Genomic DNA, 26,550 nt, shown 5'->3' with positions numbered 1-26,550 from the left:
AGGTTTTAAGGAATAAAGGTTATGCCACAAAGTTTTTTTTTAATTTTCTGTACAATAGTGTGAATGATAGCACGAAACCCAAAAGTTTCTCAATTTTTGTCCTTAAAGTAAAATATTATTTTATTAAGGTTCAAATTAAATATATATTTTTTAATTTGTTCAGTTTTATAGGTGTTAGGTGTTATAATCAATATTTAAAATTGCTTTAAAAAAATAAGAAAAAAGTAAAAAAAAAGTTTCTCTACTTATGGCCGACACTATATATGAATACCGAATGTATTAAAATGCAGATTCAAGATTTATATGCATAAATATATAGTATATTCATGGAAAATTTATTTTATAATAAAATTAAAAATCATTAAATATGAATGTTCCAGGAATATGCACATGAAATATCTCATATACTTATTAAATGTATATGTCGGGAATATTTATAAACAAATAATGCTTACTAGAAAGACGAAAATTAAATTTGATTTTTATTAAAATTATATATTTGACTTTTTTATTACTTTATAAACTAAGAGCGTTTTAAAAATTATTATTATTTTAATGAAAGTGTAGAAAACCAAAAACTATGACCATAAGGTTAGTTTAATAAATTGGTCTTTTAAATCTACATTAGTAAAGGTAGGTATTGCCTAGTATTCATACCTAGTAATACGCTTAAACTACTTGCACAGTCTTTTACCGGGAACTTTCAAATTGGGGAATTCCCATTTCCCAATGCTAATATGACCAGTGAGATAACCCACACAAAGGCTGATAATAACAAATTGCGCTAATAGGTATAAGAAAAATCAAGTATTAACAATGCTTACCATTAATAGTAATAAGCTCCACAATTTTGATTTTAAAAATAATCCAAAAACAACAAAAACAAAAAATAAAAATAAACAACCCAGTAGAGTCACTAAAAACGCTAGTTGACGCGCTTCACTTTTATTCAATTTTTTACACGATAATTTTGATCAACGAATAAATGGTGACAATTCATTAAAGTTGTGGGACAGTAAAGTTCCGATGCGAAACTCGCGCTAGCAGGACGCGAAAAACTTTTTTGCCGTAATAAAACGAGAAAAGTAGAACATCGGTATGCGAACTCTACGCTTTAAACGCCGAGCGCGACTGATAAGTCTCCGCAGTTAGTTCCCAAGCGAACTCAGGAACAGCAGAAAACAACACTGAACAAGGCGCACGAGAATACCACTCAGCCTGAATTTTATTTCGTTCGTTGGCTCGACCGCCAAGACTTAAGTTTTGCTACGTTGTCAGACTTACTCTATAAACAACTGAACGACTATAAAACTGTCATTTTGCTAGAATCGACATTCGTAGACAGCAACAGTGTGACCTGAAATCGTTCCTACTATTTTAGCAATTTGCACCTGCCTAAACTATAGAAAATAAGTTTTTAATGTCTGTGAATTCGTCTGATCATAAGCAATAAGACACTAGTATTTTGAATCGACGACGAACACTATAAACTCAGATGGTATCACAAGTCTAGGTCTACTATTTTGTCATGACCTATTACTTATTATACCTATACATACCTACCTATACAATACAAATAAAATACTGAACTCGATTTATTGAAAAAGCAATACAGAATAACTAATAAATCATATGAAAATAGCTGGTGCAATTTTCAGACTTTAAAGAAATATAGAAGTATAACAATTCTGCTTTCTTGCAATTTTATAATATACCTTTTAGTTAATTAAACTAGTTTTCTTTTACAAATCAATCATATTTCTCTGATTTTCTTACTTGGTTTATTAAATCTGTTTGCCCCATTACATGTTTATAGAAATCAGTACATCTTAAATTATAATTTATTGTACATACTTTCAACAGTATCAACAGAATGCGCTCTTTGGTCCACTGGGAAACAATTAAGGAGAACACTCTTTCAATCTTAGCATTGTGCCCAGGAATAGAGAACACATTGACAAATTAAATGTCTTTTTTTTCTTTCGATAATGTCGGTTTCATGGAAAAATTAGAACAATTTATTATGCATATTTTTTGAGAGAATTGTTGAGAAGAGAATACAGTATTCCTCAAAGATCGCATCTTCTATGGACATCTTCTATGAAAATAAAGTGATGTTTTTCTTGTATAATTAGACAAGTTAAAGGAGAAAAACACTAATTCCAGAAGATCCAAACACTATTAAGAAAATCAAACGGTGATATAGGAATAAGAGGAAAAGTTGAATTTTTATTTGTATATCCTTTCTTCAGTTTTTAAATTAGAAGAGTATGGAAACAAAGTAATGTGTTTCTTGTATAATTGGACAAGTTAAAGCAGAAAAAAGGTTTTTGTTCAATGAACCTTAAATATAATTTTTTACCATTTATATTTCATTTTGAAACGTTAGATTTTCTATTTTTTTTTTTCTAAACGGGTTTTTTCTAATCTATTTTCGAATATACATATACATGATAACAATTAAATTAACAGCAAAGTGTAAAATCAATGGAAACAACTAAAAGCTTCAAAATAAAAGTTGAAACTTGATAAACCTATTCTCTTGATATTCTGCAATGGAGTAATAAGCTCTTGGTAAAATTAGTTTTTTGAGTTCCTTTCGTAACTTCTTGGTTTGTAGTAGTCTTAATTGAGAGGCATACGATTATACATTGCTTGACTAATAAATATCAGGGATATATACTCCAACATTGCTGAGTTTCTGGCGTTATCGAAATACACATAACATAGATCTACTTATTAGGAGTATAAATTCCTATCCTGAAAATAACTCACGGTTTTTTGAACGATTTTCCACTGGGGTATTTCATTAAGAATCATCCAAGAGAATAAATCAAACTCTTCCAGAGGTTTAATCCTCTGTTTGAAATAGTCCAGCGCCGTCTTGTAGTATTCCTGAATTTCATTATCAAATACTTTTCTCATGTCGAAGTTTCTTTCCTCTATTTTTAATACATCATTCTGCTTTTTCGTTTGAAGACCCAGAAACAGTGCTTGGCTTCGCTGTTATAGAATGTTTTGATGAATCTTCAATTCCTTTTTTTACTTCTGTGATCGTTATATTATGTCTTTCTAGTATTCTATTTTGTTTCTTAAAAAGGAAAGATTTAATGTGCAGGAATAAGAAGTAACATTAGGATAAGGGGTGACTTAAAAAATTAACTAACATTTTTTGGTGGTTTAAGTAAGGAAAAATTGCTTCAGTGGCTCCCGCTACTTAATACTTCTCACTTCTAAAATTTTTTCAACATTTTTTTTGCTGGAAATAAAGATAACTACCGGGTTCTTGTATATTTGTGTGGTTTGGTTCTTGGTTATAAAGATTCCAAGATTTTCTGCATCACAAGAGGATGTACTATCAATATAATGTGGCTTCTTTGCATTTAATTATAGTATTTAATAAGGAGTTTTGTTTTAAATCGCATGTATTGTAATTAAATGAAAAATTAATAAGTGACACAACACAACAAAAAAAATAGGTAGAATTGTGTACATGGGCATATTCCAGAGTCTAATATTGTATACTGTCTTGGGAAAGAAGTCAATCTAAATACTGGCATATCATATTAACACAACAAAAAAAGCTATAAGAATCCTAATAAAATCTAACCAAACAGATTCATGTTAACCACACTTTAAAAATTTAAAAATATTAACTTTCCCTGCAACATACATACAACAATCACTGCAATATTTAAAGAGAAATGTTGATAACATGTCAACTCAGCAATTAATCCATATTCATCATACACGAAACAAATATCAAGTTGCGATTTCCCACTAATAACTAACCTTAACTAACCTTAAGAAATTTTAAAATATTTTTTCACCAAAATTTTAATTAACTACCAGATAAAATAAAAAGTTTGCCTTTTAGTAAATTTAAACTCACATTTAAAAAAATCTTGCTTCACATAAGTCCATATAAGATACAGGATTTCTTGGAGTTCAACTGGCGTAGACCTGCAAACTAGTGCCTAGGCTAGTGGAGCTACTACTAATTGTATTTATTCCTATATTGCACTATTTATGTGTTCGTCTTAGTATTTTATACAAGAACAGATTATGGAAAAGTATGTTATTAATAGCTACAATATATTATCCCTATTTTACTAAGTGCAATGTTTTGTAATTGATTAATTACTCTTATAATATTGACGATGCTTAAACTTAGATTTTATTATAAGCTTTACTGTACAATTTACAATATTTACAACATTTACAACACTTAAATTTACAACAACATAATGAGAAAGTACGCCATTCTATTTGAATTCTGTAAGCGTTCTTCTAAAGATAAATTTCCGTGTATGTCCTTTTAATTTTCTAATTCTCGCGCTACTACTAGTTCGATCGACCTCTGTAGCGTTTCAGCATACATGTCGCCATTTAAATTTCCTGAAATTGGGCCGATAATACCATCTTCCAATATAGCAGCCTAAACATAAATTTTCTTAGGGTACTGGGTATGCCTTTTTCTAAATACGTGTAGGTTCTCCAGATGCCAGTAACGACAGTTTTGTTTAGTAACATACCCATGTAAATAAAAGGTACAGCCATCATGGAAGCAAATATTTTTAACTATTCGAACTTCTGCCGTAATTCTATCTATCATTATTTTACAAGACTAGATTCTTTTGTCCGGGTCTTCGTCACCAAGTTCTTGCAGTATTTCCAATATATAGGGATAAAATTTATGAAATTCAAGTACCTTTCCTATTGGTTCACGAGATAATCCAGTTGCTACAGCTACTTCAAGAGTTGATCATTTCTATTTAGTTTCATCGATTAATCTAGGTTGATTTCTCTTTTTATTAGTGACAGAATTAGTTTTTTAAAATTTTTGCTATAGTTGGGGAACATAAACTTGAATACCTTTTGTTAAAACGTAAAGCTGTCCTTAAGAAACATTTATCCTGTGAACCATAAATAAAAATAATGTCTACATGTTCAGCTATACCATACACCATTGTTAAAAATAAGAAATGCTGATTTCCATTTAATTAAATTTTTTTCCGATAAATCTCAAATTATTGGCGTGTTACTACGGTATTTCATTAGTCGTTAATACATCATCTTGAAACTCTTGAAAAATGCTTTCGAATGATACGTGCCCTTAAGGATAGCCATTTGACATACCAAATTATGACGTCGATAAAATATTCATTATTACTAGACCTTTTAGCTGAGTATTTGCTGGTACGACAAAGCGATTTAATTTTTTTTGGTACTGTTAAATAGACATTTTAGTGCTACTTACAATGATGTCAGACGATAGGGGTTCCCATTTAACATCTCAAAGTGAGATTAGCTGGAGATGAAGAGGTGATTGACAGAATTTGGTCAAATTTAAAATGTGTTTTTTTTGTGTGCAATGTGTGCAAATATATTGACTTTTTTTTGTTTTTGAAGACTGTTTTCATCTATTGAGCAGACGATAGACAAAATGGTTTTTGGCCAAATCCAACAAAAAGGTTTTCTCTACTAGGCACTCTAAATATATATCAAAGATCAGTTTACAACTTAATAAAATTTAGTGTAACGAAGTGTGTTATGAGAACAATCTGTATTCACGCTATGAATATAAAAATATAAAAGTATTGTCCAGTGTCCATGTTCCGTGCTCTGTTAATCTAGGAACAAGCCATAAAAAATTAAATCAAAAATAAATTTGCTCTTTCTATTAGAAAAATATTTAGTAATAAATAAGTTTATTGTGATGAAAAGCTTTTCAATATGTTGGTGCAAAATCTGACAACGCAGCAATGAATTACCGTCGCACATGTAATGGAAAAGCTCGACGTGCGCCGGAACCAGACGACCGACGCGCCAGTTCAGCTGTTTTCCGCGATGACATTAAATTGTTCGATGGACCTACCGGTCTCTTCATCGCCATCAACAATAACAATAGATCCATTCAAAAGATCTTGTTGTTATTTTACATATTGAGCTACTACGCGAGGTTGACATAAAAAAACTGGTTAGCATATGCGTAGATGTGCATTATACAGTTTGTTAGACAACAGAAAGTAACGTGAATTGACTTGCCTGTTGCTAGGTAAGGAATGAGGTCACAAATGCATTCTTCTTCCGATGGGAGACATTAGAGTATATGAGTATATATATATATATATATATTACATACTATAATATTTTTATTTTCAGATTCAGTAGGAGGACCTATACATTTTTTTAATAATTTGATGAAAATTAAAAATCATGAAAATGAGCTTCTTAATTTACCTCATTCTGTTTAATTTAGAGATCCTGTTTCAAGCTTCAGATGTAAGAAGTGGTTGGGAACTCTTACAGCATAAATTGAGACGTTGAAGATGTTTGGGGAAGTTTGAGGTATAAAAGGTGGTTAAAGAATGACTTTTGACAATCATAAAATCTAGATAATGCAACATCGTATGAATGATAGGAAATACTTACTCTTTAAATAATTCATATACCTTTAGACTTTAGAACTGAGGAACCAGAAGCAAAATTATCTTTAAAATGTACTATCGCCGACCTAAACAATTTAAGATTACTTTCGTAATCATGTTTCTCCTAAAATGTTAAACATTTTCAAAAAAGAAGCAGAGGATATAACCAACGGTTGGCAAAATGTTAATGAAAAAAACCTTGTTCGAAGAAGAATACTATAAAAAAATAGACAAGATTAAAAGTAAATTGATTAAATAAATTGATTAAAAGGACAAATCATAAGCCAGATAAAGGCAAAAGTCTACACTAAGATTAAAAAGTTTTGAATCACCCTGAATTTCCCAAACTTACAAACTAATTAGTTGGTTAACTTTAATTAAGAAAAGAACTGAATTGCTTGTAAAAAACTCTACTACTCTTAAGATTTTTTTAAAATATAGGGTTATTTTTTAATATTTTTATAAGTATTTTTAAATTTGTTTCTCTCTTAGCATTTTATATAATTAGTACATTAAACAATTTAATTCAAATGTAGCCTGGACCATCTTGACAACTTTTCAACGTATGGGACAAGCAAGCTTTTATTTCTTGTGTCATAGCCATGAATTCCACTGTGTACAACGAACTTGTCCTCATGATCCCTCATTTATACATAAGATTTTCTAGTACGTAATGCAGCGATAATGTTAAAATTTTAAAGTTTCTAAAAGCTTGTGTGCAGTCTTCTCTAAAACTCAACCCAGACCTAATTCCAATGGCTTTTCTCTAAAACCTTAAAAGTCTACTGACATAGAGCGAGTGGCTCCAGACCATAATACCATGCCATTACAGAATAAAAAATCGCATGGATGTTTTCAGTACATTCACAGAGGTACAATGTATAAGATTGCGAACCACAAAGAGAGCCTTGCTCAGTCTTGTTCAAACCGGAGTTATATTATGCACCGATCAAAGAGCAGGATCATAGTGCACTCCAAGAAATCTCATACTCTGCCTCTCCTGGTTAAAATTATTGGTGTCTCTAAGGGAAAAATCACTCTCTTTGTTTTCTGTTCATTTAAAAGAAGCTAAACCCATTTTTCACCTGTATCTGTGTTCATGTAACCTGCTGAATTGCCTGGTCAAGGGATATAGCTAACAGGGAGGGTATGGTGTCATTCGCAAAAAAAGTGAACTTTTTGTTTGTAAGGTTATTTGGAAGATCATTGACATAGATCAAAAATAAATTTGGTCCAAGAATGGAGCCTTGGGATATAATCCTCACACACTCCACCCACCTTGAACGTTTGGGATCTGTTTTCCAGTTATGAATTTAAAAAGGCAATATTGGATTAGTTAAAGTTGTAGAATGGTAGTTTATTAAGCTACAGATCATGTGATACATAGTCAAATGCTTGGCTTAAGTCGCAAAAGAGGACATTATATTCAGGATTTTACCAAGAGTCATGAATATTGGTGACAAGGTTTAATATGACTTTTGTTGTACTCCTTCCTGCATATAATCTAAACTGACTTTCAACAAAGCATCTATTAGTCTAGTTTCTCAAAAATCTTCGACACAACCGACAATAATGAAATGGGGTCTGTAGTTAGATGCATCATTTATGTCACTATATCCTTTTCAGGATATCTGGAAAAGCATCCTGATCAAATCAGATTTTGATTAATTTACTTAAAGGTATGTTTAGTATATTTTTGATCGCTTTAAGTAATTTAATGCTCTGAACACAACACTAGCTTTCTTGTTAGTGACATCTATGACATCTCTGACTTCAATGGATGACACTGCAGAAAAATTGAAAATATTTTGAGGTTTATGTATTTGTTGGAGGTTTTGGCAATGAGGAATCTCTCAACGTTAGAGGTTTGAGGTAATGTATTGAATTCACTTGTCCCTACTTTACTAACAAGATGTTGTGCAATATTACAAAAATAGTTCTTAAATTTAGAGGTTTATATGAGTATTATAAACCTCTTTAGCTGATGAAATTATCTTGTCATTGTAAGGAATTTTTTCCGCGATTCTTATATTGTTTGTGTAAGTTTTTTCTAAAACCTTTATATTGTTGAATGTCCCCTGGGTGCTTTTGTTTTCTACTGACCTCATCAAGAAACATTGTCTGCATTGTTTGCTAACTATAAAAATCTCTAGTGGAAAGGATTGCATTTAAGATTTCTCCAATAACTCAAGAAAATTTTGCTTGCTATAATTAAGAAGCCATCATTCATAACATGAAAAGAACAAGTTTCATTATGATTGTAAAAATTAAACATATCTACCAACTTGATTCAGAGGTCTTAGTTTAAAAGAAACAGGATATGAATTGGAACTGAATTCAAAAGTTTATAGCTGGGACCTGTGGTCTGAGAGTTCGAATTCAGCTAATTGAGTATTCAAGAGCTTTGGTATAAAATTTATAAAAAGATTGGCACTGAAAGCCATGATTATAGAATACTACAGAATACACCATAACAGCATTAAAAGTCTTTTAGTTTTGTCAATAAAATGTAAGAGTGCCAACACTTGGAGTGTTGGATTTCTTCGGATGGTTAAGTGAATATAAAGGTTCTGTTATTGACTAGTTACACGCCTTCTACCGCTTTTTTATCATGAAGAAAATTATTCTGAATAACAATTTCAAGTGTGAGACACATCACTTTTTCAAACTTCATCTCTGTTAGCCACGAACCTTTCTGAATGGTCTTCTTTAAGTAAAACCACTATTTTTGCACAGTTAAATTGACTTATGACTTCTCGACTGACTCGAGGCATCTTTTTGTGTGAACTCGTAAAATTTTACTCTCGTCGACCTTAATAATAAAAACAAAAATTGAAATTACAAAAAAAATTGGTGATATTTGTGTAAGGTAACAAATAAGCCCACATAAAAACAAAGTGATGCATAACTTTTGAATCTATGTCTATATAAGCTTAAATTAATATTCTATAACCAATATCCAAACAAAAGCAAAACTGATAACTTCAATTCTCTCCTCCACGTATTCCTATCTCTATATTCTTTTCTCCAGCTCTTCGAAAATAATGTCTGTCATCTTAATTTCCCTTTTATTGTGCCATCTCGTTTTGTTGACATTTCCCATCCCGAAACTGAGGGAAATATTGAACTTGATGCCCCTTAAGCAAATATTGAACTTGCTCTTTGAAACGCTATTAACTGAATAAGGTCTTTTTAAAACAAAACCATCCTTAGGGATTTACTAGGGTAAAATCATTTATTATGTAAATATTAAACGGGTTTATAGTTTTTAATTTTGAAAAATACACAATGATAAAAATATATTTTTTCCTAATTCGGAAAATTTAAAAAGAAATGAAGTAATAAAATATTTATACGTTATTAGAAAAGAAGTTTGTTTTTTCTGGGAATTCTATACAAATTATTATGGAATGATAATTATTCATATTGTGTGCGTCATTACCATATAACACATTTTTATCATTCTTGACCTAAATAATCTTTTTTGATAAATTGTTTACTCATTCACAAATCTCTTTTAAATTTATTTATTAATTTCCAAAGTATTGCGTGCCGAACCTTACGTAGAACATCTTGAAAAAATTCACATATTTACTCTACAATTCAAAATTTCGATAAAATATGAATACGATTTAGTAATTACCTTGTGATAAATGCTTGATTTTGAAGTGCTTATTTACATTATTAGATCAGATTCTATGATAAAGTACTTATGAATGAAATCTTGAAAATGCAAAAAAAAACGTTGCATTATGGGAGCTAACTATTTTATGTAATAAATAAATTTGATACTACAAGCAAGTTTTTTTACATATAGGTGCGGGATCAATAACGATTGGAGAATTTGACTGGAAGGTAGTACAATACTGACACAAAAATACTTCAATTCAATACTTCAATTTTTTCTACGTAAGCAGCTGGTATAATTGTCACTTTTTTCATTTGCCAGGTAAAAAATTTTGAACTTTGAGATCAGTTATAACTATTAATATTCTTAAAATAATACGGATCATACAAGTTACCTATACTGGTAAAATCATATTATTTACAGAAGAACTCATGAATTCTTCTTCGTTATGTCAAGATATTTCTAAAGTAATTTGGAATTTATAATTACCGTCGATAGCTTAATAATCACCTCGAATTCTGTATCAAACACCCTGATGGCTTAGCACCAGTAAAAAAACTGCTTTCATACATTCGGGCGAGTTCTTTATCCACCGTGACCCACTGTACCCACCAGTGCAGTGACCTGAACCATCGATCTATGTTTGTTTATTTTATTAATTTTTTTTAACTTAGTTTCCACTGAATGTTTGCAAGTGTTTTATCCACAAAAATTGCAATGATTTGGCACTTGTCGATAAGATTTTTGTAACAAATGGTAAAAAAAGGATTTTTTTTTATTGCGAGGAAACCGTTAGTCATTTCACATTTTCTTGTTCACCGTATAAAAATGCCGTACTTAACTGAAACACACAAGATTGAAATCCTGAATTACCACCCATATCATATAAGTTCCGGGCAATTTAAGACAAACAAAAAAAAATATCATTGGAGTGTGCTAAGTAAAGAGGTACAAAATTAATGTTCAGATCTCCAGGAAGAACTCAAAGATGATTCGAATAGAAGACTCTAGTTTTGCGAACAAATGATGAATCTACTAGAGATAAATCTTCTACAAATAGAAAACATCCTATTTTCTGATGAATCGACGTTTATGTTGAATGGTGAGGTAAATAGTCTAAATTATCGTTATTGGGCAAAACCCACACTGGCTGAGCGACTACCATACTCATCATTAAAAAATAAAATAAAAAATAAAATAAAAAATTGAAATTTGGCACGTATGTGTAACCTATTAAATCATTTAATAAAACCCTTAAAAAAATAGGATTGCTATTTAAAAAAATAATTTATGATCCAGCCAGATCTTACATTTGAGACACCCTGTATATTTTTTTTACATAAAAGTGAAGGCAATATAAAATTATAATCGATGTGTTCAAGCATATTTTCGAAAAAAAGAATACCATTGATTTAGTGAATTTATTCCAAGTTAGAGACTTGCACTGTACATATAAAGCAACTTTTAAAAAATCTAATTTTTTCTCTCTTTGATTTATAATCAGTCTGCTAATTTAATATATTAAATTATTAGTAATATTAAAACAACTTTACTAAGAACTCAATTTGAATTTTCAATATTCTATAGATACTAAAAGTAAAATAGTTTACAAGATGTATAGCTCAAAAGTAGGGAAACTCAAACTAAGTATATTTTCCTAAAGTAAATAGAAGTGTTATAAACAATCTAGTTTTTTAATATGGTATTGAGCGATTGAATTTATTCATAGAATTCATTCACTCTAAAGCGATTTTTCCAATGTATTCTCCTTATCAATTTAATCCCACAAAATCTCGATTGGGTTAAAATCTGGGCTGTGGGCTGGAAAAAACATAACGTCAACTTTATTAGCACTTTTTTAGCAATCAATTTTTAGCGAATTTTGATGTGTGCTTTGGGTCATTGTTATGCTGAACAACTCGTCTTAAGTACGTCTTTCTAATATGTGTTGGTCTACAAAAGGATCCATAATACTTCCGATTTTGACCAATGGGCCCATACTAAAGCCTCCAAAGCATGATACCACCACCACCGTGTTTCATTGTGGGTCACGTGCATTTTGGCTTACATCTTTCATTCACTTTTCTCCTAATTCAGCAAATGACATGATCTATAAAAGTTTAAGACGACTTACTTTCTGTTTTTCGTAGACCAGTTAAGTTGCTATTTGGCAAATCGAAATTTAGTCTCTCTATTCTTCATTGATATGAAGGGTTTCTTTGCTCATTTTCTACCATATAAACCAGCTTTCTTAAGTATTCGTCTTTTAGTGCTTATCGATATTAAAACATGTCCTAACTATTGTTTTACTCGAGAACCATTAATGATTGGATCTTGCATAACCAATCTATTGATATATCTATCCATCACACTATCAGTTTTTCTTTTTCTGCAACTTTATGCTCATTTTACATTGCTCTTCATCATTTTTTAGTTTTTCCTCCGAACTTTTTACTTTTATTTGCACATAGACACTTCTTGGCATGTTGAGGTATTCATGATACATAAATTAATCATACATAAACTCAAATAAAACTGAAAAAGAAATAAATATAAAAAAAATTAGCTTTACATATGCACTGCTTAAAAACGAAAAAATATCAGCAAAGAATGCGGTGTCACAAGATTACCAAAAAAGTTAAAGACTTGCTCTATATACTAGGGTGATAGTGTTTATCAAGAAATTAACTTTTTTATATATTTTTTTGTAATTCTGATTCACCCACTGTATTTGCTCTTAAAATCGATATTTCTCTGGCGTCTTTCTGGATTTAAATCTTTATTTTTAGTTTTTTTTCTCGTGTTAATTACTTGCATTTTATAGGTTCTATTAGAGTTATTCTCTATTGTTTCGGTAGTTATTAGATTTCTTATTTCTTTCTAATAAACTATTTTTTTCAAAAACTTTATTTAAAAAATAAATGATTGAGTAGAAATACCATTATTTTTTAGTTAAAAAGGCTGTTTAGTATGCTATTTATTAGTGATATATACAAACAACGTTTTAGTCTTAAATATTTAAAAAAGTAACTCATGCAACGTGGAAAATTAAGGCGAAGCATATTAATCGCTCATATTATAATTATTATAAATTTACTAGTGAAAAACAATAAAATGAAAAATCCACTTAAAACAAAACAAATACTTCAATTTGGTCTTTAACAATTACACAATAATATTTATTATCATTGTTCAGAGATATAATACGAATAATAACATTTTGACAACTCGCAATCAAATGTAATAAGTAAGCGGTTTTGTTATATATTTTTAAACGCTATTACGCAAAAAAATTATACACTCTATAGTGGGAAATCCTGGAAAACTTTTGTCGGTTTCGGAAAAACCAAATAATAAAAATTTAAATATTATAAATTATTATAATGTATGTATATTAACTTAATGACGAATATGCTATCAATAAAACCATTGATTAAGTTTGGAAATTCATATATTTTGATGACAATATCCTGTAGTAGATATAGAAGTGTAATAGTATGTAAATGAGGCATTGCAGGCACAATATCCGTTTGAATATTTGTCTTCTATTGCAATTTATTATCCGATGCCATTTATGAACTTAAATTGTTAAAAATGGTCAATTTTATTGAAAAAGTTTAAAGGTATTCGATGTAATAAAAATTAGTAGCATAAAATTACAAGATTAAACGAACTTACCTAAGTGAAGTTTGATCTTGATTATAGGAAGGTCTCGTCGAAGTAAATAAATGTCTTGTAGTACCTATGCGTAGCCCGGTTTCATCACTATATTCAAAGCAAAAACCCGCCCTCCCCGCCGTCCCCTACATGTCATATGCATCCCAATACACCCATTAGTCCTGTTCAAAGCTAAAGGTTCTTTTGTTGCAAATCCAAGGGAAGAAATTACTGAGGGGTTGGGTTGGGTTTATTTACTTCGACGAGACCTTCCTATAATCAAGATCAAACTTCACTTAGGTAAGTTCGTTTAATCTTGTAATTATAGACGGTCTCGTCTCGTAAATAAATGTCTTGTAGATTTTTAAAGCAATTTGCAACAAGCTATCACTTCAAACAAGATTATATTGTAAACCGTCAATAACAAAATAATAAAGAAATGTAGGAAAACTCAAAACAAACGAAAAATAAATATTTTGCACATAAAAATATAACTAAAATCAAATAGTTAACCTTAACTAAGTATATACGCAAAAATGAACAAACAAAACCTAAGAACTAAATACAACTTTAGCAAAATTGTTTTTCGGAGCCAACGGTCTATTATAAAACACCGCAAACGTGTTAGACTATTCAGACCAGCCAGCTGTTAACCTAATGATATCAAAACTAACACCTTTCCTAGCCGCCGCAGAAGTAGCTGCATGTCTTGTACTATGAGCGGAGAAAGTGTTAGTATCTGTACCAGAAGATTTTAGTACACGTTTTAACCATATACTGTTTATTATATATTGTTTGTTTTGTAGCTGTGACGTGGGGTTTCTTAAGGTTATAAACAAATTTTGTACAGAACCTCTCAAATCACGGGTTTTCCCCAGATATGAAATTATCCTTCTAGACACACAAATTCTATGATCCTCTGATCCTCTGGCTGAGGTTTATTAAGAGCAGAAGTCTTTAAATGATTAGGAATCTTAATCTCAATAGACTTATCTTTTAATTCTATATTTGAAACCTCAATGTTGTATAATGTCTGTATACGTTCGCCCGTAGCTAACGCTAACAATATACCACATTTCTGTGAAAGCAACTCTAATGAGATAGAATCATTGTCCAAATTACGACATATCCCAATACCTTTGATGGATCCCAAGAATTTTCGTATCTAGGCAATGAAGGTCTAAGTCCATAAACCCCTTTAACCGTTTCAAGCGAAAATCTTGAGCTAAATCAGGATCAGCAATCTGAGCTATGGCTGATCTATAGGTATTTAATAAACTATAGGATGACCCTTTCTTAAATAACTTCGATAAAAAGTCTAAGACGTTCACTACGTTAACTGAAAAGGGGTCCAAACCATTTATACCGCAAAACTCCCACCAAGATTTTAAGCCGAATGAATAAGGTTCATCGCGGTCGTAATTGAAGAAATACAAATTTCTAGTGAATCGTCTGGAACACCTCTTAAACGGAGCGCTTCCAAGACAACTTCCCTACCACCAGGGAAAGGTCTTTGGCTAAAGGGTGAGGGCATCTGTTAAAAGAAATTAAATCGTTAGCCGGTTTAAAAACTATTGGTTTATCAACTAACAATGACAAAAATAATGGGTACCAGGGTTGCGAAATCCAAAGAGGCGCAACGACAATGCCTTCAGCATTGTCACTAATGATTTTTTGTAAGACTTTAGGCAGTAAAGAAAAAGGCGGGAAAGCATAAAATTTTAATCCGTGCCAACTAATGGTAAAGGAATCGACAGAAAAAGCCTCCGGATCTCTCAACCAGGATACAAAAATAGTACATTTTTTATTGACTCTACTTGCAAAAAGATCAATAGATGGAAAACCAAATATTTGGCCTGTTCTCTGAAATGTTTGATCAGAAATGGAACATTCTGTCCCTATTTTGAGATGACGGGACGCGCTATCCGCTTCAACATTTTCCTTTGAAGGAATGTATGTCGCACGAATAACTATATTTCTTTGTTCGCACCATTGCCAAATCTGCCTTGATAGGGCGTTTAACTTAGGGTGTTGAATACTACCCATACGATTAGCGTATGACAAGGCAGTAGTGTTGTCCACTCTGCATAAAATGTTGCAATTATGAAGGTGACTCGCGTAATATTTCAGACCAAAAAATAAGGCTAACAGTTCCAAAAAATTAATGTGATTTTTTACCTCAGAATCGGACCATAGGCCATGGTTGCTATTTAAACCCTTACAATAAATTCCGCAACCCGTCAAAGAAGCGTCCGAGAATATTTCCATGCAATATGAATTAAAACGGTTACAATTTGATGCCCTTGGAAGGTGCTGCAACCACCATTTTAATTCAACAAAGACGCATTTAGGCAAAACCATTATTGCATTATAATTGCCTTTGGTTCTTTTAAGAGCTAAACATTTTCCCCTCTCTAAAATCTTGGTAAAAAGAAAACCGTATTTAACTCCTGGGCAAACCGCAACTAGTTTTCCTATCAATTGAAAAAATTCTCTTATTTTACAAGACTCTCTACGAAAAAATGATTGGACACAGTCTATTAAATACTGACGTTTCTTGTCTGTAGGGCATATCGTCATAGTGCAAGAATTATAAGAGAATCCTAGATAAGAGCAACATTGCGAAGGGGTTAAAATACTTTTTTTTTTTTTTTATAATTAATTAAACCAAGGTGATCCAGCAAGCTAACCGTAGCTCTAACATAAACTCGACATAAAACCTTGTTCCCGTAATGCCGACACAACCGGCTTCATTAATTTAGTAAAAACAAATGGGGCGTCATTAAGTCCAAAAGGCAAGGCATTGTACTCATATAGTACACCCTCAAAGACAAACCTCAAGTATTTTCTATGACGCTTATTCACAGGTACAAGCAAATAGGCGTCTTTAAGGTCAACTGTTGCCATAAAGCAATTAGGTTTTATTAAACTAGTAACAGCCTTTCTATCCTCAATCTTAAAATGTTTAGTATGAACATAGCTATTAAAATTCTTTAAATTTACCACCAGTCTATACGATCCATCCGATTTAGGAACAAGAAATATTTTAGATATGAATTGGTTCGAACATTCAGATGCGCGACTTACAGCGCCTGATAATGAGAGATCATTTATTGATTTCCTTATTAACAGTTTCTCAGTATTAGACCAACGGGTCTCCCCACATACAGTGATTTGTTTTGGGGTACTAATAAGAGGGATCATATATCCCGACAACCAAGATAAAATGAATGTATCATTGGTAAATCTTTTCCATCTATTAACAAAAAATCTTAAACGACCAGCATGTTTACTCGCCTCTAACGGTATCTGTCCCTACTTTGCCACTGATTCTGTTTCCTCTTGAACAGTTGGGTCTTGTCTAGCTGTCCTGAGCGAGGAGCTTGACGCAATTGCTGTCCACTCCGGAATGCTCCTCGATTCGACTTGAATGGACGGTAGTAGTTTAAAGGTTTGGTAACTACAGATTGAGGCGGCCTCTTAATAACCTTGACTTGAAAGGTCAATGGTCTTCTTAGCCTTTATAACATCCTCCAGATTCGATCCAAAAAGCAACTCGCCTGGAGAAGAGTTAGCGAGGGTGTCCCTCAAGTCCTTGTTAATATTTAACAAAACCAGTTCTCTGCGAGATGTAGTCTTCTGGTAATGTACATCGGACAAAAAGCGACCAGCATCACTAAGCACCTGTATATTCTCTTTATCCCCCTCCTCGCCTTTTTGATAAAGGCACGAGAGAACTTTACCTATAGCAGATATCCCCCAACCTGCTTCTGCAAATTGGCTAGACGAGCATCCCTTTTTTCATTAGATTCAAACAACGCCCCTTGACATGAAGATTAAGAATAGGAAGAATAACATTTTTGCAGTTCTCGGGAGGGGAATATTTGAGCATTACTTCTGCTCGCTTATCCGGGTCCAAACCTTTCCTCAATATACAATCCCAACGAGTTGCGATATCATTGTGAAGCGGAGCTGCAAAAGGGGTCGGGGTGACACACTCGTCACCCAAAAGAGACTGTAAGTCTCTATTTTCAGGAACCTGAACAGAATCGTGCCCCATATCCAACAATCGGGGATTCTGTGATATCGTTCTTGCGTAAAATAAGTAACATAACGATAGAGGGAAAAGGGAGTTAAAATACACCCCACTAAAATAAATGATCAACGTATTATATTCTTCTACTGTTAGGCAGCATAGAAACGATTAAGAATTCACTATCCTTATCGCTACCCCATCCCTGGGGCTTAAATCTGCCGCATCCCATTCCTATGATGAGGTGATAAAGAACTCACTGTCGATATCACCGCCCCGTCACTGAGGCATAAGCAAAATGGGTCCCGATAAAAGAAATACAGAAACATCGAAATGCGGTACTTCTACCTCCACACTGAGGGGTGGTGTACCCCCCCCCCCGGTCACTCCTCTCCTGATAACGATTAGAAGGGGACCGAGAATTGTCTGAGCCCGAGCTAGAAGAAGAAGACGATAAAATACGGCGACGTCTCGAGTAGACACGGGATTTTGGCCTAAAGTGTCGCCGATAAAAACTCTCGGGCGATGACGAGACATGCCGTGAATTGGAACGATTCCGCTGACTAATTGTTCTAGATCGGCTTCCATACCTCTTTTTATCTTCAATTTTCCGCAATCTTTTATCTAAAGATTTTACCGATTTAAGAATACCCGACAAAACACCGCGATCTCCAGAAGAATGACGGGGTTTTGGAGAAGCCATTATCACTATTCAAAAAACGTAAAACAAAATTCGGACGGGGAAACGCGGAGACGTGATCTCACCGGCACTAAGCAATAGACTAATGGGTGTATTGGGATGCATATGACATGTAGGGGACGGCGGGGAGGGCGGGTTTTTGCTTTGAATATAGTGATGAAACCGGGCTACGCATAGGTACTACAAGACATTTATTTACGAGACGAGACCGTCTATAATATTGTTATTTGCTTTTATGTAAGACAGTGTATATTCTTAAGTAAAAACACACTATTGAAATAACTTGTTGATTTTCGAACTCTAATGTCTCTAATTTTCTTCATTTAAGAATCTAGTAATGCCATTACAAGATTCTTTAAGAAATCTCCAATTATGGCCATGTCGGCTGTGATTTTAAAGGTTTATTGACCAGCAACTAGCAGACATATGTGTTTTTTTTAATGCGACTTCGATAACAGATCTTCATGATAATTGACGGTTTATCTACGTGTAACCTATAATAATGTATTTTTTCCTAACGCAGTGATAATATTATTTAATGTAGCTGATTTATTTCGTTAGTGCTTTTTGTTTCCATAACCAATTTTTTTTTCATATTTATTTTTTTATTATCAATGCAATTACTAAGTTATTGCGACGATTTGATTTTAGAGATTTTTATTTGAGATTCATGGACTTTTAATCAGTTAATTTTTCTTTTGTTTATCTGGCAGATAACAAAATCAAAAATAATCGTGAGAAAAAAATTCGATTGTGAGATTAATCGCTTTGATATTGGTTAAAACATAATTTTTTTCTTTTATAAACTTCTTTAACAATAAATCAAAGGAGAACAACACAAAATATCGGTCTCAAAAAATTCTTTAATTTGTTAGAGTGGTGACACGTGTTTCGCTCCTAAGAGCATCATCAGACCTAAAAAATAATGTAAACAAAACCAAATAAAATTATCAAAAGGTCTTAAAGTAAAACAAAAAAGTATACCTCAAGAAGGTTAAAAATAGGCCCGACTGGGTCAAATATACACACACACTGAACGGTAAAATATAAGTTTAAAAAACTGACTTCACAAATATATACAAAAAAACAATAACATAAAACTTGAATACAAGAAAATAATAAAGTAAAAAGGAACTATCAATATTTGAACCTACAACTTGAGACTTTGTGTTGTTCTCCTTTGATTTATTTATATCAGGGTCTCTTTGAGAATATGAAGGACTTCTTTCAATTCTTTAACAATACTTCATCTATTCGCTAATAAATCCTACATTAACCTGTATTCAGTAAAAAGAGATTTTTCAACTATATTTTTTGGCAATAAGGTCAAGAATAAAACAATACTTTATATACTGCAACAGTTCTGTTGTACATACATGCGTCTTAACAGCAAGTCATAGATTAATACTACTTAGCTAGGAAACTCCCTTGAAAAGAACATTAAAAGTCTGATTGTTGCGCTCTCTGAATTTCGAGGAGTTGAACTAACCGGAAATGAAAATGGGTTTGTGACGTCATAATAGCGGGTAATTTAAATTTGATTATGGCGATAAATTTGAATTTCGCTCTACTATACCGTGCGCTTAAAACTCGTGGGAAATGCGAGCTTCTTTTAGAATTTATAGTACGAAAATTAAAAAAAACTACAAATCAAGGACTTCATTTAACAAAAAAGTTCCAAATTTAATACTATTTCAGGCAGATTGAAAATTCGCATATACACTTCTGACAGTGAGGATATTTATTGACATGAAACTGGAATATTAAATGCTCTCTTAACGGTTTCAATGAGTTGATCAAATTCTCTTAATAGTGCTTTAGCACAAGCTCATAACCAAGTTCCTTGATTATAATTCTATGGATTTTAAAGATTTAGGGGTTCAAAACTAAAAAAAAATATTTGTGAACGAGTAACAAATACTTTTTCTTTACTAAATGCAATGCAAGGTCATTATCTCGTCAGATTTCAAGATCAATCCATTTACAATCATCTGATTTTTTTTTTTCGGTGATTATTCTGTTAACAGTTATTTTAACGATTTAATAACCAGTAACCAGTAAAAGACTATCACACTCTTAAACACACTTTATTTTAAGTTTTTACCAAAATGTCTTTTTCTGAATAGAGATACAATCATTAAGTTCAGATCAATATTCTATATTCCTAAGATGTTAGTTCAACTATTGCAGTAAGATTAAATATTATATAACCCTTTGAAAATTGTCGAGAGCCCTCATTATTATATTTATCAGATATTCAATTCATTCCTCACTTAATCCACTCTAGTACGATGCTAGTAACAAAAACAGTATTGCGCAGCAGAATCTATACAATAGAAGGCAAATTATACTTAATCTAATGCAATCGTTATTAGTATCATTATTCGGTTCATCAAAACAAATCAATCGAGGAAACCAATTTGCTACTTGCCAGAGAAAAACTACTATGATGTATTACGAGTAAATGGAAATTTTTCGAGATTAAAGTACGAAATTGACTGACAAGTCGGGCGCCACTTGGGTTATTGTTTTGCAGTTCTCGTGGCCTTGGTTTGCGAAGAGATTTGCTATTATACATTCGCGTACTGTTTGTTGATGTATTAAAAAAAATTACAAGCTGTTAAAAATCGGCGAAATATTCATTTGTTATGAAATTTAGGTTATAAATGCCTACCTGTCACAAGTTTACGTTGAGTTTTCTAGCGCGCTTACCTAAAACAAAAAAACATTCATTAATAGTAGTTCGTCAGTCATAATAAATATTTGTTTAATTTTGAAATTTAAATCTGTTGAAATACAGTGATTTAGTTTTTGCAAGAAAGTATTACGTTTAAGAGTTTATTTTTTAGTTCCACCAAAACTTTATATTTTTTTTGATGAAACTTTGTTTTGTGTTTGCCTAAATTAATTAGTGTCCAAGAGGACATTCCTTTCTTAAGAGCTATCCCGATAGATAAGTTTTGACCTCTTGGTCGTTTTATTAACTTGGTTTTGGCTTTCTGGATTAAGATCAAGATGATTTCTTTGTTCCTGTTCAATGAGTCGTGAAATAAGTATTAAATCTATGTTCTCATATTTAGTATATGCAAATGCGTTGCCAGCCAATAATAAAGAGGAGGGACAGGATAAGAGAAATTTTGTTGATTTAAAAAATATATAATTATTTGTGGCTTTATTGATAGAGAGGTCAAAAAGTGATTAAAAGCAGTTTAATTATGTGTTTAAAATTTTTGACCCGTAAAATATTTCTTAAATTGTATAAATTGCTGTTTTTGTTTAGTTCACAGCTAACGCTGCTTGTATTTTATGTTTGATAAATCCGAGTCTTATATTTTACATTTTTCGCAGAATATACGTCGTTTAACAACTTATACTTTTTAAAATTCTTCCAGGAAAAAAACTTGATCATGTTTTCCAGGATTTGGCAGTCATTCCAAGAAATAAATATATTTGCTTATAATATCATTCAGACAGTCAATTTTTATTTAATTCTAAGTATTTAAAAAGAGTCTCCTATATATGCAAAGGTTATTGGAAATATTTTTCTTTCATTCCAGGCAGTTATACGTAAGTAAGACATTTTTGATGTTTTCTCTTAAAAAATTTCTCGCGAGTTTCTAGATTTTTCTTTGATAGAGGCTTTCGTCGTAATTTTTAGATCATTTACGGATTAGAAATAATTTTTTAGTTAATTTCACATATTCAACGATTTTTTTTATTATAAAGAAATAAAAAAAGAAATCACATTTTAAAACCTTGTAGAAGTAATAGTTTATTTTAGTCTGGCATAAGTCTTGATCTAATGACTTAACGGAGGATTCTTTACTGATAACAGGTTTACTATATTTTTCATAATTGATTGTAACTCTAAATAAACTATTATACATATTTTTTACTTGTAGTAGTTTTAGTTTTTTTAAATGTAGTTCATTTAAGGGCTATTGCCTTTCTTTCGCACTCCCCTGGTACCCGCATGAGTAACTTATTAAGGGTGTAAAGATATTTCTTAATGCAACTATAGGTAATTGTTGAGAAGATGAGAGAGACATAATTTTTACAATATTTATAATGCGAATTATGAATGCCATCATTATTTTATTGCATATGTTTGTTTACATTTTGTCTCTGCATGTTTTGGTTGAAAACACGCTTTTTTGGGGCAATTAAGTAGTGTTTCAGTGTTTATTAGCCTTATTATGGGCTATTATGTGCTGATTGTATAGTTCTGTCATAAGAACTCATAATTACTTCTCAAAATAGAGTTTTAACACTCAAATTTTGTTGCCGTTTTTTTCCCGCCAAAACTGTGTGAAAAGTAAGGTTAATTGCAACTGTCATTCTTTTCAATCTGTCTTTTCTTCTTCTTCTTCTTCTTCTTCTTATTCGTCTTCCTCTTCTGCAATGTTCAATTCCTAACATGGCCAAGTGCTATACATGCCAGCAGAACTGTGTTCCTAAGATCGATAAATCGTAAATATTTGCATTTCCAATTTTTCATTTGCATTTTTGGCGATATACGTAAAGTAATTATTATAAGTGGTAGTAAGATAAGCGCACCTGAAGTTCACCTTCTAATCCTCAAGGCCAGATCACTGATGCACTTTTGCCCTGACTGTATCCATTCAACCATTAAGGATATGTCTTATGTTGGTCTGTGTCTTTTTAATTGCGCGAGGGAAGAGAAAAAATATCGGGTCAAGTTTGAGGAGTTAAATAAACAGGTTAAATCCAATGAGAAAAACTTATAAAAGATAATATTTATAATACAAGAGCCGCTGCCATTATCACAAGATAGTCAACTGGAAAAACTTGAATCATCAATTAAGAAAATTTCACAGAAGCTCTAACTAAGCCTAGCTAATAGCCTAGCTATTTAACTTGAAAGTCTTATGGAAGCTGTAAGGCATAATATTTTGAAATTGCAAAAATCACACACAATTTTCAGAGAAACATAGACATGACCAGTAATAATATTTCATAAAAAGCTAATATATCCGCGCAGAACGTAAATCATGCTGTATTCCAACCCTGAATTTAACAGATCCTCGGCAAAGATATTAATTTAGTCATTTTAAAATTGGCGAAAACAGATCTCAATAATTATCCTTGACATCTGGTGACATCAACTTTGTTAAGGTAATATTGGTAAGGCTGATCTTAGGGATTATCTGAAAGCTAACTTTGGACAGATGTTAGGTCTAAGGAACATACGGCTTTTAAAGTTAAGACACTTAACAAAATTGAGGAAAGACTGCGATAGTCTCAAAACTGGCTGGAAGGAATAGTTATCAAAAAATTTACATTTTTTCATCTGCAAAACCGAAAACCTAAGTCCGGTTATAAAAAAAAGACGGGTATTCGAAAAAAGCTAAGAAAAAATTAAAGTCACAAAGACTGTTGCTGAGGATTGTTAATTTAAACGGCACAAGAATTCGGTTTAAATCTACCGACTCGTAACTGTTTTTATACTTAAATGCCTATCCTGTGATTGTCTGGATCACAGAAACTTGGTTGCTAGGTACGAAGATTGCATGTTTTTGAGCTTCATCTCTATAAACTCACGTTATACTACTATCCTTTCATGTATTAGTGGTGTAGCAATATTTGTCAGATCTGATTGTGGTACTTATAGAGAATAGCGACCCTTCATTATTTGATAATTTAAAATGTGCAGGATGTAAATAGTATTAAGATTTTAGTTTGTTGTATATATTGTCCTCCTAGATCTTCTTTTAAAATATTTCAATACTTTGAGAAATTGTTAAGATTTTTATATAAATTTATTTCCAAATAGCAGTACATATTATTGACGCATTTAGCTTATATAGTATTAAACAAGTTTTTTCTGAACCTTCTAGGACTCATAGATCGTTCTGTACTTTGATTGATAATATATTCACTAACGCTGCACTGTTTTCAACTAGAACCTTTGATTTAGCATTTCCAGTCATTGTGCTAAGATTCTGAGTTTGGAAACTCAATTAACTCCGATTTAGGCAAATTTTTTATGGTGAGTTCTAGATCTTTTTCTGATAAAACATACACTTGTCCAAAGAATATTGGCTAAAACTATCAGCTCTTGAGACACTGGATTTTGAAAGTACATTTTCTTACTTCTTACTAGCCAAACGCAAGCCATATAATAAAACGTCTAATCAGTGGTTAAAACCATTAATGATTAACGAAGGAAAACAGTTGAGACTGCTTCATACTAATAATAAAAACTAAAGTCCATTCAAAATCATGAGCAACTATTCTTCTTTGAAAAGAGATTAAAGGTTCATAGAGAAAATATTACAAATTCTTCTATACCTCTATTCTTTTTTATAGAATCAGTGCGAAGAATCATATTCATCCTTTTAGAAAATTATCCTAATTTTTTTTTAATTTCCACCTTTACTCAAGGTAAAATACTTGAGATCATAAAAACTTCCTGTAGGAAACAGTAATCCGGTAGTATGTACTGATTATATCATCCCTCAACTTACCTATCTCCTGAATTTATCATTTTAGTTTGGATATTTTTCTAAAAAGCTTAAAAGAGTTGTTGTCATATCTTTTCATAAAAAGGAGACAGCAGAAGTAAGTAACTTATTGCTCTCCTATCTGTATTCTCAAAGATCTTCAAAAAATCCTTTAAAAAAAGACTAGTTGCGTTTCTATTCTTTTGGTATACTCTTATCTCATCTATTTGTCTTCCGAGCTACACTCTCTACGTCAGATGCTATAATATCAATTTATAAAAATTTCTTGAATAGTTTTGAATTGAAGTTAAAATCTGTTAGTATCCTTCTTGATTTTACTAAAGCATTTGATATCAATAATCATGCTTTACTACTAAATAAGGTTTTCCAACATGGTATAGGAGATCCAGCTCAGAAATGGCTTGAATCATATTTAACGGTTAGTCTTACAGCCCAACCCAGCCTATAAGATTGAAAGTTAGTATTCAGCTGACCATAGCTGATTGGGCAACTGTTGTTACTGGCGTTTCTCATGGAAGTGTTCTTGGATTAATTTTATTTTTAATTTTTATTCATGACTTGCCCCTTCTGGGCAATGACAGTTATATAACATCTTTTGCGGACGATATAGTGGTGTCGGACTACCAGTCCTTCCACTCCAAAGCCACCACGTTTATAAATAATATAGACTGGTGCCAGAAAAATTGTTTTTGCCTAAATAGTTTGAAACCCAATTTCATTATTTTCACTTCGGTTCAAACCATTCAGTACAGGGGCTTAATTCTTAGAGAGAGGTCCTCAACCATGCTCATCCAATAAGATCCTGTCAAGCTTTTGGAAATTATAATTGATTGACATCTATCATGGGATCCTCAGCTAGAATCTGTATGCAATAGATTGTCGTGCAGCAATTATCCCATATCACGGCTTTGAGACTCTTGTTATGCCTCAGAGCATTCCACTTTATCCTTTACCTCATCTTTTGAAGAAACTAGAATAATATATAAACTATCAATAAGATGCTCTCAAATAAAAACATTTTATTTTAAATTCTATTCCTCTATATAAGTTTAAAGTTTTACGGTTAAATAAAAAACTAAAAACTTAAAATTTCTGGCACAAAACTGAGCATTTGTAATCCGTGATTTATCGCTTCAGGATCCGAATGTCTTTGATAAAATACCCAAAACACTTTACTTTTAGCATAACATCTTGCCTTGCAAATTTATAGAAAATTCTTGTGTTTGGCTTTCACCAGAGCTTGTCTGATTTCGAAAGATATATGGAAAAACATTGTCTCGAGAAGTAATGGAGGCGATTTTTTTGCTTAAAAGGACCAATATTTTATTGGTTTTTCTCTCACAGGAATAGTAAGGACAAATAATATAGCTATTTAAATAATGTTACAATTTTAGAGGTAACAAGGGCAACTTGAAATAATTTCTTTTCATTTGTGTGCCCAACGTCGTTAAAATGATGTACAGATAATTATTCTAGGAACATTTAGTCAATATCCAGCTTCCATTATTTTTATTCTGATCGTACTAAATGTCAAAGTACTTGATGTCATTAAAAAATAAGAAGAAGAACACTGGGTTATAAACTTCTTGCAAAAATAGAATTAAATCATATTTGCC

General features: G+C 31.9%; 1 protein-coding gene and 1 long non-coding RNA gene across 12 annotated transcripts in view; one reads left to right on the top strand and one right to left on the bottom strand.

Moving 5' to 3' along the window:
* Positions 1–26,550, bottom strand: part of LOC126737927 (dual 3',5'-cyclic-AMP and -GMP phosphodiesterase 11) — a 192,024-nt gene that overhangs the window by 94,249 nt on the left and 71,225 nt on the right. For 2 of the 10 annotated variants that reach the window (XM_050443033.1, XM_050443032.1), the window contains exon 1: positions 825–1,210. The exons of the other annotated variants lie outside the window; for them this stretch is intronic. The gene's annotated coding sequence lies outside the window, so the exon portion shown is untranslated. Of the gene's footprint in view, positions 1–824; positions 1,211–26,550 lie in introns of those variants that run through there. 10 annotated transcript variants of the gene reach the window in all.
* The window catches only part of LOC126737933 (uncharacterized), a 63,310-nt gene continuing 44,775 nt past the window's right edge, over positions 8,016–26,550 (top strand). For both annotated transcript variants that reach the window (XR_007661170.1, XR_007661169.1), the window contains exon 1: positions 8,016–8,303. This is a non-coding gene — a long non-coding RNA (uncharacterized LOC126737933). The remainder of the gene's footprint in view (positions 8,304–26,550) is intronic.

Source organism: Anthonomus grandis, chromosome 6 (genome assembly GCF_022605725.1).
Source record: "Anthonomus grandis grandis chromosome 6, icAntGran1.3, whole genome shotgun sequence".
NCBI classification, from domain to species: Eukaryota; Metazoa; Arthropoda; class Insecta; order Coleoptera; family Curculionidae; genus Anthonomus; species Anthonomus grandis.
Note: the sequence above shows the minus strand (reverse complement) of the source record. Positions and strands in the feature narration are given on the sequence as shown.